The sequence below is a fragment of the Aedes aegypti genome, chromosome 1 (assembly GCF_002204515.2).
Source record: "Aedes aegypti strain LVP_AGWG chromosome 1, AaegL5.0 Primary Assembly, whole genome shotgun sequence".
NCBI lineage: Eukaryota > Metazoa > Arthropoda > Insecta > Diptera > Culicidae > Aedes > Aedes aegypti.
The window spans coordinates 147,369,160-147,383,780 of NC_035107.1; the positions used below are offsets into that span (position 1 = coordinate 147,369,160).

General features: G+C 38.0%; 1 long non-coding RNA gene across 1 annotated transcript; it reads left to right on the top strand.

The window, feature by feature from the left end:
- The first annotated feature begins 1,366 nt into the window (after positions 1-1,366).
- LOC110678046 lies at positions 1,367-11,477 on the top strand. The gene is made up of 3 exons (XR_002501420.1): positions 1,367-1,441; positions 11,011-11,214; positions 11,286-11,477. It is a non-coding gene; the product is annotated as an uncharacterized LOC110678046 (long non-coding RNA).
- Positions 11,478-14,621: the final 3,144 nt, after the last annotated feature.

Consider the following 14,621-nt stretch of genomic DNA (forward strand, 5'->3'; position numbering starts at 1 on the left):
GTCGTTGATGATGAAGAGGTGGACGGGACAGCCGGAACCTCGTATCATGGCGTAGACGATGCACGGGCCTGCGTGGAACCTAGCAAAGTAGGCTTGGGACTGGAGACAGGCGCTAACGTAGGTGACGATAACGAGGCGCTCGGAACAAGCGAAGGAGTTGGCGTGCCGGCCGGTTGGCTGGGAAGATTCCAGGCACCCAACACAACAGGATGTCCAGCGGCTACAAATGCAGGTTAGAGGTGGCTTGACCGATGGAAGGCTTCGGTGTCGTGTCAGCAGCATGACGACTCTGGAGTAGACCTGTGCGCCGAAATATATTTACAGCTAATGCTCGATTACTGGGTGCTATTTAACTGGGCTGCTTTTTAACTGGGTGCTCGCTAACTGGGCTGTAGCCCAGTTAAAAAACAGTTAAACGTCAAAAACTTTCACCATCCCGTAACTGACGAGGGGCGTGCAAATGCAAAATAAGGTTTCGGCATTATTTTTTTAATTGTAAATTTGTCTTTTTTCATTTAGATTTTAATTTTTTTTTTTTTTTTTTTTTCAATTCAATGTGCAATATGTCGAAATGAGAAATAAATCACAAATAGTTATTATTGCTTTGTTCTTAACTGGTTTATTGATATTCATACAAAATTCATGTGTGTACTTTAGAAAATTCATTTTAAAAAAATCGCTGCACTGGATCTACAAAGCTCGCTTGCGCCATTCGTTTTCGATCAGCTTTGTTCTCAATGACCTCAAGCGGCTTACATCGGCAGCATCATTTTGCACGAAGTGAAGTAAGTAGTCCAACGAATGAATGGCTTTCGTGAATTCCGGTTCCTGTTGATGATCTCCCCCACTTACGGATGATCCATCAAGTGCATCAAGTTCCATTGATTCATCCGGGAAAGAGTCCACCTCCTCTTTCGAAATCGTCTATAATTTTAACTTTTTCCACCAACGTAAGGGTTTTTTGTTTCCGTTTGCGGTTGGTGCCCGGTATGATGTCCATTGCAGGAACGAAAACTGTTTAATTCACCTCAAAATTTACAAGACGGTACGATTAAAACGCGAATTCAATGACGGAATGACACGAACACGACGCGATTCCAAAACCGAATGACGCCTACCAAAACTTTGCATCTAAGTCCCCCTCGATTTTTATTTGAATGTGTGTGTGCGTTGGAATGGCAGTCCAGTTATCGAGCACTGCTCGCTAACTGGAAGGTTCTCTCAGCCCAGTTATCGAGCATAAGCTGTAATCGGCGGCGGCGTAAGAGCATTTTTATACCGGCGGCAACGGCGTCATCGGCGTCACGCCATTAACAAGTTCCGGCGGCGGCGGCGGCGTGCATCGGCGTGGAGAAAATTGGACATCAAAATGTTTGAGTTTGTCATACTTTTTCCCGGAGTTACTTCTTAGCTTGGTTTTCTACAAGCACTTTCACAGTTGGTAAGTAAAAGTTTTCCTTGCGAAAGTTGCCCTTTTTGGTATTAGTGTTTCGTGGTTCAACGATACTTTATGCCCAAGAAAATTATGGCTATTTCCTTATATACGAAAAAATCCTGAACTAGTCGAGCGGGGATATTACCATTAGGCTAAGAAAGGCCCAAGATACTCTATGTCCTAAAATGTTAAAAAACCCTCTAGATTCGAACCCACAACCCAAACCCCAAGATCATGCTAAATATTTTCGCGATGAATGCTAGATAATTTTGTGTGCATAAATATAAACTATACTTAAAACGATGAAAAAGTTAATGTTTTATCACAATATTTTAAATTATAGCGATTGAAATTGTTGTCCCATATGTGCTTATCTGGAATAATCTTTAAAAATCTCTGAAAAAATATTTTCAACAAACCCTGAAAAAAAAAACTTGGAGAAACTTATGGTGAAATCCTTTCAAAAATATTTTTGGTGGCAAATACCTGAAACATCCCCTGGTAGGATACTAACCTAATATATTTGAAAAAAAAAATTCATTATTATTAATCTTTGGACAAAATTTAAAAATAGTTCCTGGACGAATCCTTGGGAAAATAATTTGGAATCAGGAAAAATACTCGACGAACCAGAAAGGAACTCACAAGAATGTTTGGTGAAATTACCACAGAAAAATGTGTGTGATTTCTCAAAAAGCTGTGTAAGGGGAATCTTTGGAAATTTTTCGCTGGACTTTTGGGAAAACTATTTGAAGAACTCTTGCACGAATGTTTGAAGAATTCTCAAAGTAATCCTGAAAAAAAATCAAGGACCTTATTGCAATTCCAACAGAAATATATGTGCTAGTAAAGACTTGCTTGAAAGGTGTTCTGCAGAAAACTTTGGAGGAACGCCTTCAGAAATACAAGAAAAAATCTGGTGCGCCACATTATAAGTATTACTGAAGGAGTTCTAGGTCAAATCCTAAGTTGGTATTTTAGAAGTAATCGTTGCAGAATCTCTAGAATAGTTTTTGGACGTATCTCTGAAGAGAATTAGCTGAAAGATCTTCAGGAGTATTGCATAAAAAAGTATATTTAAGTATCCCTAGAAGATGTTTTGAGTAGTTATTGGAGCAGCTCTTAAACGAATCTCTGGTTCAGTTCTAAAAAAAATTCCCGTTGAAAAAAAGAATACTTGGAGAAGGAACATAGTTTCCACTTTTTTGAAGTATTAATGTTGAGTAATTCATGAACTAGTGCATTAGGATCATTTACGAACAGATTTACATGCGGTATTATGAGCGATATTTTGCTTATGCACGTGAAAGGTGAAGAAATTTGTAAATTAGCTGCATGAATCCTGGAAACAATAGGGTCCTAAAGCCCTGTCCCAATTTTGGTGCCAAACGCTTAAGTTTAGGTCAAAAACATATGTTTACTCAATTTTCGATGGTTTAAGTCCAAAAAACATTTTTTTTAAGTTTTTTTTAATTGTGTCACACCCCTTGGATTAAACTCAAATTTTGGGTGTATTTTGTTTTCCGTGTCCCTTCCGAAATGTCAGAAAGGAACAACCCCGGTGTTAAAAAGTTGAACCCCTGTGGCATTTTTGTCGACTAAGCGAACGTCAAACATGATCTCAAATGTCAAGGTTCATTTATGGATCCAATTTTTGAATTAAAGTTTTAGTATGATATATCCGTTATTTGAGCGGGAAAAAATGCTAAAGTAGTTGCAGTAACATGCTCTTTCGGGATATTAAATGAAAACAAGATTTCATTAAACATTTTAGGACCCTATTCTGCAGGAGCTCAAAGACGAATATCTGTAGTGCGTGGATCTCCAATCAGTACACCATTTTTCCATCAAACACAATATATTTTCGCCGATTAAAATTAAACTAATAATACTGTATTAATTACAGTATACTAACTATGGAAAACAATCGAAACTCTTGCGAAAATGAAAAACTGAACCAGTTATTGACTTGGTTATCAATTTATTTCATAGAAAAATTGTTATTATTTTCTTTTTTAACATAATTTTAGGTTCAATAAAAATAAACCAAGTCAATAACAAGTTTAGAAATCTATCATTCGACCGCTCGGAAAGAACGATAAAAATGTGCACAACGTAATGTTTTTGGGTTTAAAAAGTGGTATTGTTAGCTTGTGAAAACACTGTTGTTACATTTTTCTGATTCATTAAAAATTTACATTGGAAATACAGCTGCGCTTATAGAAATTTACATAGCAACCATACGAAAATCAATTTTTTCTTCAAAAATCTTACGAAATTTTTTGAAAGAATTGTTGTCAAAATTTGACGGATAAAATCTAAGAATTATCTTCGGTGGTATTCCGGGAGAAGTCGATGGAGAAAATCCATGTGGAAATTACTGGAGAAACTCTGGGAAATTCGATTGAAAATGCTCTGAACAAATTTCAATAGTAATCCTTATAAGGACGTTATAACGTTATAACGGATTACCTACTCACACATGCGATTGAGAAATGTAGGTAGGCTGGCAGAAATCTTGAAGGCATCTTTGCATTAATTTCTCGATAAATCCTTATAACAACGTTCGAAGTAATCACAAACGGAATTTCTGAAGTGTTTCTTAAACAAATAATTGGAGAATTAAGTGTATAAACATATGAAAAAATCCCAGAAGGGTTTTTTTTAGGTTTATAGAAGAATTCCTACAGGATGTTTTTTGAGAAATCTCTGCATTATTTTTTAAAACAAGATTGTTTTCAAAAAAGATTGAAGGGTAAATCTTTGAAGCTATTTATGAGAGAATATTTAGAAGAATTCCTTCAGTTTTCCGAAAAGAAAAATAAAGAAGGAATTAGAAGAACATCTCAAATCAGTTCTATAAGTAACGCCAGTGGAACCTTAGATATATCTGTCAAATTATTTAGGAAGAAATCACTGGAGGGTTCCCTAAAACAAGCATAAAGAGAAAACTTAAAAAAAACTTCTTTGGCAATTATTCCTGGGCATATATTTGCTTCAATTATTAGAGAAATATTTGATAGTCCTACTATAAAGATCCCTGAGTAGTGTCTTGGAGGAACTACTGGAAAAAAATCAATTGATTTTTATCGAAGATTTTTTTGAGATTCGTTGAAAGCTTATCGATGGAATCTGTGTAAGCACTCTTAGAGTTGATGCTAGTCATGTAAGCATTCTAAAGTAATCTGAAGGAATTCGTACAGAAATCTATGAAGAAGTTCAAGGAGAAATCAGTGTATCTATTCCGGGATAAATCCCTGAAGAATCTCTGGAAGGTTTCAAGATGGAGTTGATAGATAAATTCCTGAAGTTTCCAAAGAATTATATAGAGGATTTTTTTGATTATTTCCTTGATGAATTTCTGTAAGAATCCCTATGGGAGCATTAAGCATTATTGAATTATTTTGTAGAGCTTTTTTTTTTTAAATAAAATTATCAAATTTTACGAGCCGAATTATTTATCGGCGTGAAAATACAAAATCTGCGGCGAAGTGCTGATCGGCGTATGGCGCGCCGCCGATGCCTCATTCGGCGTCGGCGTGACGTAAAATTGATCGGCGGCGGCGGCGTGGCGCGGCGGCGCACAGGTCTACTCTGGAGCTGGTTGATGTGAGAGCGCAACATTCGGCGATCGTCGATCCACACTTTATAGGCCAGGAGAAGTGGATGAACTTGTCATTCATTTTTCTGTCAAATCTCATACAAAATCTACTTTTTCTTTGACAGAAATTCACTCTAGGTGAACCACTTCCACTGGCCTATACATCACGTCTCCGATCTTTTCGACGACTGTACCGAAAACCCATTTCAAACCATAGGCCAGGGGAAGTGGTTCACCTAGAGTGAATTTCTGTCAAAGAAAAAGTAGATTTTGTATGAGATTTGACAGAAAAATGAATGACAAGTTCATCCACTTCTCCTGGCCTATTACGACTGTGGAGCGTGGCGTAAACAGGGTCGTTTTGCCTGAAGGATCTCGATTTCTTGAGGTTGTCGAACGTTGGCACTGATGTGTGTACCGGCTGTAGCGTGTCTGATGTCGAGGAGGTCATCCGAAGTGTTCAACTCCGTGGTTGCGATACGAATGAATTTTATTCAAGTCTAAGAAATCTATGGATCAATGCACGAGTTCACTATTTTGACGTTTAAGCGGTGCCGAATTCACTCGTTGCCATGGTCACGTAAATAACACGGCACCGCTAAAACGTCAAATAGTCAACCCGTGCATAGGTCCATTGAGCCTTAAAGTGACGATGAATCAAAGCCAAACCTCAAATTTTCAAGAGCACGGATCAGGAGAACCAAACATCCGTTTAAACTGAAAACTTAATCGATTGGTGACTCGCTGGTGGTGACCAATCGATTAAGTTTTCAGCTCAAACGGGTGTTCGGTTCTCCAGATCCGTGCTCTTGAAAATTTGAGGTTTGGCTTCGATTCATCGTCACCTTAATCCTAACCTACATACACTGAGAAAAATCTACACGTCAAGGTCGTGTGTTTTACTTATAGATTTGCGCAAAGACGAAAACCACATGATTTGAGTGTGGTAGCCATATGGATTTCGTAATTGACTTCACGGTATAATAACATGTGTATCAACATTAGGTTGTCATGTGAAACAAACATGAATGTCTAAATATTAAATCATGAAAACCAACTGATTTGCTTATTGAATTTGAAATGTAGTGGCTTTAGATAGTTATGTGTGATAGAACATGAATGTCATGAGACTGAAAGAAGAAATTTGGTAGAAGAACTCTTGCTCCCCAAAATATGGATTCGAGGCTCCTCTGCTTGTCGCAAGCTCACTTGAATGTTTTTTTTTTTTCAAGCAAGTGAGTCAGCAACAAGCGTGGCGCCGCAAATCCATATTTTGGGAAGCCCAGGATTAGCATATTTAATTTTATTCGAAGCTGAAAGCAAGGAAAATCTGTCAGTGGAATTCGATTCTCTAACACCATACATTATATCCAATGCTGGAAGTAATGCATTTCATTTATAGAAAATTAGAATGAACTCATCATCTTCACTCGGATATCTTCACTAATTGAAAGAAAAACGAATCCGAAAATTTTCCTCTAACACTTTCAGCTTCAGAATTTGCTTCTTTTCTTTGGAACATGATGATGACTGTCGTTCGACACGAGGTCCGACCGCAATTTAGTTCACTATGGGTTGATCACTAACAATTTAGAAATTTGGAACACGGAAATCGACAGCAAGCTCATCGATTTCAAATCGACCAACTTGGACATGATGAGCATGACACAAGATAACCATAAGTTAAACACACTGAATCCGTGTTGGATGATGATCTATGCACCCATAGGTTGACACACACGAATTTGAAATGGAAAGCTTCAGGAACTTATGTGGAAAATTATGGAATTCATGTTGTCGGTTGATGAATCGGTCCATGAAGCAAAACTAAAGAATTGAATGTGTAACACACACGAGGTTTGTAAGAAAATCACAACAAATCGATATAGATGTTCATGAATCGATCCATAATTTTAAGCACACGGATCAAACGTGTGGATTTTTCTCAGTGTAATTGGTTCCACGGAGAGAAATCGAGAGAATGAGAGAATCGGTAAATAGGAGGCGCATGGTTACATCGATATGCGTTAAAATTATATTGCAGTTGACAATCCGTCGATAAGTGAAATTTGAGAATCATTTAGCCTGGGAATATTGAGTTTGGGAAAAGAGCATCGTTGGCGGCTGCAACATGGGCTATTGCACTTGGGTGCTCTTGACCACGTTGCAAAACCTTGACGATGGGGATTACTGTTGCTGTGCCACATCTGTTGGCAATATGCAACTCAACTAATTTATGCACTACACGGCGGAGGACGCAGAAGCTCGAGACACGTGCGGATTTTGTGCCCGAACATGATCTCTGATGGCGACTTCTGGTCTGGCAGCTGTTGGAGGCACCGCTTGCGGAGCAGCGACAGGATGACGAGCCGTTCGGCAAACATGACGCACCTATCTACCACGGAGAGCGATTCCTGCCTGACTTGGAACCGTTGAATGTCGAACCTCGAATGCTTTGACTGGGGCCAGCCATGTTGAACGTGATGGTAGACTTGGCGGAGCAGTGGATCTGCTTGGGTGCTTTGCACGACGGCTCTGAAATTGAGAGGCAAAACCTTTACCGTATTAGATACAACTGACCTGAGATCCTCTTCCAGGTTGAGGTTCGCGATGACGTAGTCCTCGTCGGGCCTGACGTGCTGGTTGATCAACCGGGAAAGCAGGTCTGCGTTGCCAAACTTGTGGGTGGGCACGTACTCGATGTGGAAATCGTAGAGCAGCAGATGGAGAGCGAAACGTTGGAGCCGGTTTGCAGTGTAGACCGGTATTACCTTTTTCGAGCCGGAGATACGGAGCAGAGGCTGGTGATCGGTTTGCAACCGAAAGTGCCGTCTGAAGAGTAGCCTTGCTCGGCCTTCATGCGTGCTGGACGACCATGATGGTACCGTCGGGGAACTGATTGTTGCCCCAAGTCCAACAGAAGAAGCGTCGGCAGAAACGATGATCTCCCGCTTCGGATCGTAATGTGTGAGTAGCAGATCCAAGGAGAGAATTGCTTTGAACTGCTAGAACGCTTTCTGGCACTCTGGAGTCTACTGGAATTTTGCATCGTCTTTCAAGAGATTGTCGTGCGGGTACCGGAGCTTACGCATTAGCGTTAAGATTATGGAAGTGCGGAACGAAATGCTAGGAGGCAGCGACGGAGATTTAAACCCGACAAAATCGTGGCACGCGGTGAACAGAGCGATAACGCAAACCTGTCGTCGCTGCAACAGAAATGGCGAGAAGACCAGTATCGGTAGTAGTACCGGTGTTGGTGTTGGGAAGTCGGGCATCTGCAAACCGAAAGTTTCCCTCCACCAAAATCACAGGACCGCACACTGTAGCCGTCGCTGAAAAAACGTGATCGAAATTGTTTTGACCTTGTAAACATGATTTAAGTACTATAGTGTCTTCTTTTACATACAAAGATATCGACCGTGATAATTTTATTGTGAATTTGTTTATCGGCATATCGGTCCATTTTGCTCGAAGTAAGAGGGAGCATGGAGAAGAAAGCAATGAATACTAGATGGATAGGTACCGTAAGGGAACGGCGAGAGAAATTGGATTAGATGTTGCCGTTCCCTTACGGTACCTATCCATCTAGTATTCATTGCTTTCTTCTCCATGCTCCCTCTTACTTCGAGCAAAATGGACCGATATGCCGATAAACAAATTCACACTATAGTGTCTTCGGGAAAGTTTTTCCATAAAATAATCGCTTTTTTATGAAAGTGTCAATTTGGTGATTAATCCACCTAAAAGTGAGAACGAAATTTTATTTTTCGTATTTATGAATTTAAAAATAAACTTTATTCGGGAAAGTTGTAGGTAACATTAGAAGAAACAACATCGCTGAAGACACCGTATGCATATTTTTTGATTTTCATGTACATTTGTGGAGTTTTTTGTGGAACACCCCTAAAAATCACTTTTTTCACAATAACTTGGTTGGATGATTTTGTACAATTTTCAATTGTTCTAGTGTTATTTGTTACTTGCAAAAACGCATAACTTTCTCCAAATAAGCATATTGAGCATTTTGCACCTTATTAGACTACTGTGCAGACAATTTTTGCACAGTGAACATTTGCACACCTCGCACATACACTCACATTACCGCTTGACAACGTGCTTGGATACTAACTTTTATATTTTTGTTTTGATTTTGCGCGAACGATTAGCATTTTATAATTGACATCCACCGATTAACTAAATTCACTCCGTCCAGGAATACAACCCGAACATTGCCAGAAACGCCATGGGAAGAATGCTCCAGTACTAAATTATAGTTAACGATGAAAGTTTCAGTTCGTCCCTCAACGTGGAGTACTCGGGTGAACCGATAGATAGTGACTAAGGTGAAGTTAATGCAAGGGTTTTTCTCAAACTTCATAACGCCTTAATTGGCCATTTTTGACTACCGCCCACCTCCACTTTTTGTATTTTTTTATAATAACTGTAACACTTAGGGACACTTGCCCACCCCCTTCACCGTTATGCAATTTGTAAATGGGCCCGAAGATCTTTCGTTAGGCGGAACACCAAATCGCTAATCGATTACGCTCTTAACTTGCGGGAAACAGATCTGATTCCGAAGACGATTTTGATAATGATCATTCTGGATCCAGCAAACAATAGCTTCCCAAAGGAAAACTTCCCGATGAGCTAAACGGCTGCTGGCTATTGGTTGCCGTTCACGATTTCACGGAGCATTCGTCAGGAAAAGAAATCTTAGCGGGGTGTAGCTGGCAATACGGTGAATATTTTTTACTAAATGCTGGTCGCTTTCGAATAAACATAACAATAAAGATGTTATGATGCAATCTCTTCGATTGCTTTGAATTATTTTGAAACGTCATAAACAGGTTTCAAAGCATACGCCTGCTGATGTTAGTGGGTGTGCAAATTGTATCTTACCCTTGAATAATTGCATTAGAATCTAAAAATTCGTGCAACGATCAATATTTTTATCTCTTATACTTTTCGAGTTATTGAAGATTTTATATAAAATTTCGCACTTTTTTGACACTAAAAATAATTAGGTTGCGCACATTTCCGCAGTCTGAAACATGCTCATCCAATGGTTTGAAACTAATACTATGAAATGCAAAGAAAGCCACTTTTAGCCTGCTTTAGCCTGACGGTCAAAAGAAAGTCTGAAAAAATGTTTACTTACATGCAGATATGATTTACACTTATTCACTACCCCCTATTTTGGCTGAACTTGAATATCTGGCATCACTGTATCGAATTTTATGCAATCAAATCAACAATGACATCAATCAACAACAGATCGGAATAATCTGTTCAGACAGGTTTACCACAGACAAATAGACTAAATATCATACACTCTTTTCATCGTTCACTTTTCTAACGTTAGTTCCATATATGAAGTAGGTGGTCAATAAGGGATTCCGGCTCCGACTACTTTTGCTGAATACCGAAAACGTCGAAAGAACAAAAGGTCGAAAGACAAAAAGTCGAAAGGACAAAAGGTCGAAAATGATTTGCTTGGTGGGAAATATTTCCTTCTTTGAAAAAAGATTTTCGACCTTTTGTCCCTTCATTTTTGTTCTTCGACCTTTTGTCCTTTTGACCTTTTGTCTTTCGACCTTCTGTCCTTTCGGCCTTTTGTCTTTCGACCTTTTGTCATAGATTCATCGGTACACTGATAGAAAAAAATGTAGTATGTCCAAATACACAACGTTCTTATTTTTACTATGCCGTAAAATAGTAACCATAACCATTGAAATAGTTATGTGCATTAAAAAATTGTGACGACAACCACGACTCGGTAACAATTCAAATAGTGATAGTAACTATTGAACATAGTTGACCAGTTTGTTTGGAAGACTCCATTTTTCGGTAAAACACCTACACGAGGCAAATGGTTCAACTCTTTTCGCGGTAGATTGAAACCAATGTTATTATGAATAGTTGCTTCACGATATAGGAACTGCGCTAATCAATTTTTGGCTTGGTTTCACAGGTTGTCGCAAACACCAACTGAACTTTGACGATTCAGAACGAACATGTCGGAGTGAATAGGCGGACTAGAGACTTTCAACTCGGAAGATGACCCCGTAATGCCGCCTATGACCCATGAAACGATCTACAACTAAGGATGGGTCGAATGTATCGACGAGGGGATTCACGCCATGATCGTCGTAGTGACATCCCAATGGAACAGCAGGTAAAAACTTTTGAGTTCAACAAAATATATGTTCGTATAATTAAATGGGTCTCCGTCGTGTCATCCAACAGGAGATAGCGGCCAACATGATCCACAAGGACATCGAAGCATACGCCAATGAATACATCTGATCGGAATGAACTCCCTTTGGACTGGGAAAACAACCAAAGCCAGTTGACCCCGTCCGGAACGTCTTCGCCAATCGAGGACAGAGGCAGTACCATCTATATAACCGAGAGCACTACCAGTGTGCTTGCCAGCAGGATACTTTTTTTTTTTTTTTTTTTAATTTCTTTATTAGTATCATTCCAAACATTACATTCATTATTTCTTATATCTAGGTGTTCTGTGTTATTAGACAACACTATCATCCTAATTTGGTAAAACAAATCTTAGATTTTATTAACATTTTGTTAACAACATATTACATTTCATTTGCCGTAGCAGTTCAGATTTTTTACAGGTGACTTGATTTCACCTGCTTATAAGAGCAAAAAAAACGCTTTAAATATACTTAACCTAACTTAACCTAAACATATAACGCATTAATCGTGGCAATAGAAGATTGTAACGATTTTTGCCTGAAATTATTGATTATTTTATTTGTCATTTGTTCAACATTGGATATTCTATGTAACTCATTGGTACTATACCAGGGAGGAAGCCTCAGAATCATTTTCAAAATTTTATTTTGAATTCTCTGCAGAGCTTTCTTCCTGGTATTACAACAGCTAGTCCATATTGGTACAGCATACAACATGGCTGGCCTGAAAATTTGTTTGAATATCAAAAGCTTGTTCTTAAGACAAAGTTTTGATTTTCTATTAATAAGGGGATAGAGACATTTTACATATTTGTTACATTTGGCTTGAATGCCCTCAATGTGATTTTTGAAAGTTAAATTCTTATCTAGCATGAGCCCTAGATACTTAACTTCATCTGACCAATTTATTGGAACCCCTCTCATCGTGACAACATGTCTACTTGAAGGTTTCAAATAAAGAGCTTTTGGTTTATGTGGGAATATTATTAGTTGAGTTTTGGAAGCATTAGGAGAAATCTTCCATTTTTGCAAGTATGAAGAAAAAATATCCAAACTTTTTTGCAATCGACTACAGATGACACGCAGGCTTCGTCCTTTGGCGGAGAGGCCTGTGTCATCCGCAAACAAAGATTTTTGACATCCCTGAGGTAGCTCAGGTAAGTCAGATGTGAAAATATTGTATAATATTGGTCCCAAAATGCTGCCTTGAGGAACACCAGCTCTTACAGGAAGTCTTTCAGATCTGGAGTTCTGATAATTAACCTGAAGTGTACGATTTGACAGATAACTTTGAATTATTCTAACAATGTATGTTGGAAAATTAAAGTTTTTTAATTTTACGATCAAACCTTCATGCCAAACACTGTCGAATGCTTTTTCTATGTCTAGAAGAGCAAGACCAGTAGAGTAGCCTTCAGATTTGTTGGAACGGATCAAATTTGTTACACGTAAAAGTTGATGAGTGGTCGAATGTCCATGGCGGAATCCGAACTGTTCATTGGCAAAAATTGAATTTTCGTTGATGTGGGCCATCATTCTGTTCAAAATAACCTTTTCAAAAAGTTTACTGATGGAGGAAAGCAAACTGATTGGACGATAGCTAGAAGCTTCTGCAGGATTTTTGTCTGGTTTTAAAATTGGAACAACCTTAGCATTTTTCCATTTGTCAGGAAAATATGCTAATTGAAAACATTTGTTAAATATATCAACTAAAAATGATAAGCTACTTTCTGGAAGTTTCTTGATGAGGATGTAGAAAATTCCATCATCGCCAGGAGCTTTCATATTTTTGAATTTTTTAATAATAGTTCTCACTTCTTCCAAATCAGTCTCCCAGGCATTTTCGAAAACGTTCTCTTGATTGAGAATATTTTCGAACTCCTGAGTAACTTGATTTTCAATTGGACTAGTGAGTCCTAAATTAAAATTGTGCGCACTTTCAAACTGCATAACAAGTTTTTGAGCTTTTTCGCAATTAGTTAGTAATAATTTGTTTTCCTCTTTCAATGCCGGTATTGGCTTCTGAGGTTTTTTCAAGATTTTAGATAATTTCCAAAAGGGCTTAGAGCCGGGGTCCAATTGAGAAATTTTATTTTCAAAATTTTTGTTTCTTAAATCTGCAAAACGTTTCTTGATTTCTTTCTGCAAATTCTGCCATATAATTTTCATAGCAGGATCACGAGTGCGCTGAAATTGCCTTCTCCTCACGTTTTTAAGACGGATCAAGAGTTTAAGATCATCGTCTATAATCACGGATTCAAATTTTACTTCACATTTTGGAATTGCAATGCTCCGGGCTTCAACAATGGAATTTGTTAAAGATTCAAGAGCATTGTCAATATCAAGTTTATTTCTAAAGAAATGTTAACATCAAGATTAGAGTCAACATACGTTCCATATATATTCCAGTCGGCTCGTAAATAATTGAAAGTGGGCCAGCAGGATACTGCCGTAGACCAAGCCGTAGCCGATCTGGTATTGGAGTTCGATTCCAACTAGCTTGACTGTGAATCTTCACCATGGAACCAGTTATTTTTTATGGATACCTTCCGATGGCAACATTGCGTGTTCAAATTAGCGATGCAACTGCATGTAAAAAAGTGATAAATAGTGAGTTTAGTGAAATAAATTAAAACAACTAAATTACTGTTTTTTCTTCATGTCGCTGACAGTATATAAACAAACAGAACAACAACTGTGGTCAATTTTACTATATCCCCATGTTGATTATCAATATAGGCATGGTAAATCTTACTATGCTTCAATTTGTTGTCAAAACATAGTAAAATTCACAACGGTATTGTTTTGCCAATAACGTTCCATTTTCTGTTGAAATCAAGTGGTACAATATTTTTAAATGCACCCTCGTTCTGGTTGCCGTTACTATGTTGTTTTTATCAGTGTAGTACTAGTAAAATACCGATAATGAAATTTTTTCCCACTAAACCAATAAAAAATGTTATAGTTTTCGTTTGTTCATAAGAAATCCCTATATTTTAGCTTTATTCACAATTATAACATTTATGCATTTTACAATAAATAGTTGATAATTTGTGGAAAATGAAAAAAATACATTTGTTGATATATTTTAGAATATTAGTAATAGTTATCGGAAATATTTACCCTCGTGTCATGTGATTTGCCATCACCAGAACCGCTTGATTGATGATACGATTGGCGAAGGTTATTTATCAGCATCATACAAAATAAAACAGCGGAATTACTGAAATCTTAAGATGATCATATTAAAGATCATGTAACAAAATTTGTTCATACATTTTTCTATGATAGCATTTTGTTGAATTTGTTCATTTGTGGTGATCGAACCCATGTTTAAAAGGGACCATTAATAAATTACAACCTG